This window comes from Eriocheir sinensis, unplaced genomic scaffold (assembly GCF_024679095.1).
Source record: "Eriocheir sinensis breed Jianghai 21 unplaced genomic scaffold, ASM2467909v1 Scaffold417, whole genome shotgun sequence".
NCBI lineage: Eukaryota > Metazoa > Arthropoda > Malacostraca > Decapoda > Varunidae > Eriocheir > Eriocheir sinensis.
Window position 1 is genome coordinate 203760 of NW_026111740.1, and position 1241 is coordinate 205000.

At 48.4% G+C, this 1241-nt stretch overlaps 1 long non-coding RNA gene across 2 annotated transcripts; it reads right to left on the reverse strand.

Moving 5' to 3' along the window:
- Positions 1 to 222: 222 nt before the first annotated feature.
- Positions 223 to 1090, reverse strand: LOC126992199 (uncharacterized). 2 transcript variants are annotated; one of them, XR_007746346.1, is made up of 3 exons: positions 885 to 1090; positions 654 to 839; positions 223 to 606 (listed from the first exon to the last, which is right to left on the reverse strand). It is a non-coding gene; the product is annotated as an uncharacterized LOC126992199 (long non-coding RNA). The 2 variants fall into 2 exon arrangements; XR_007746347.1 differs by having other exon boundaries at positions 1026 to 1070.
- Positions 1091 to 1241: the final 151 nt, after the last annotated feature.

Consider the following 1241-nt stretch of genomic DNA (forward strand, 5'->3'; position numbering starts at 1 on the left):
CGAGCATTATTACACTTCAGCCTACCGCACTGGCGCCTGGCAGAGCAGAGGTTAGTCAGCACCAGGGGAGTATTTTTTGTGTGTGAGTGTGTGTGTTACGCTTGCCCAACAAGTATACACACACGGTAATCGCGCGAAGCCGTCAGATATTTACGAGGCGTAATGGACGTTCCCTGCTTGTCAGATGACGAAGCTGAGTCCATCCATTCTGGCTCAGTGCTCACCGGGATCGTCTTACAAGGGAAACACGTGCTCGGCGTGACACACAAATTCGCCTTGGCTGGCAGGGAACAGGAGTGACTAAGCGGTCGGCCATGCACCTCCTAGGGCGTAACGGGGGTAGGATATTTCGGCAACTCAAGTCTATGAAGCCATCACTACAGACAGACGCAGACTTGTTTTTCTTCACTTCTCACACTTCATCACCAGAGCCAAAGATTCTCACTTCTCACTCACTTCTCACACTTCATCACCAGAGCCAAAGATTCTCACTTCTCACTCACTTCTCACACCTCATCACCAGAGCCAAAGATTCTCACTTCTCACTCACTTCTCACACTTCATCACCAGAGCCAAAGATTCTCACTTCTCACTCACTTCTCACACCTCATCACCAAAGCCAAAGATTCTCACTTCTCACTCACTTCTCACACTTCATCACCAGAGCCAAAGATTCTCACTTCTCACTCACTTCTCACACCTCATCACCAGAGCCAAAGATTCTCACTTCTCACTCACTTCTCACACTTCATCACCAGAGCCAAAGATTCTCACTTCTCACTCACTTCTCACACCTCATCACCAGAGCCAAAGATTCTCACTTCTCACTCACTTCTCACCTCATCGCCAGAGCCAAAGATTCTCACTTCTCACTCACTTCTCACACTTCATCACCAGAGCCAAAGATTCTCACTTCTCACTCACTTCTCACACCTCATCACCAGAGCCAAAGATTCTCACTTCTCACTCACTTCTCACACCTCATCGCCAGAGCCAAAGATTCTCACTTCTCACTCACTTCTCACACTTCATCACCAGAGCCAAAGATTCTCACTTCTCACTCACTTCTCACACCTCATCACCAGAGCCAAAGATTCTCACTTCTCACTCACTTCTCACACCTCATCGCCAGAGCCAAAGATTCTCACTTCTCACTCACTTCTCACACCTCATCGCCAGAGCCAAAGATTCTCACTTCTCACTCACTTCTCACACCTCATCGCCAGAGCCAAAGATTGTCA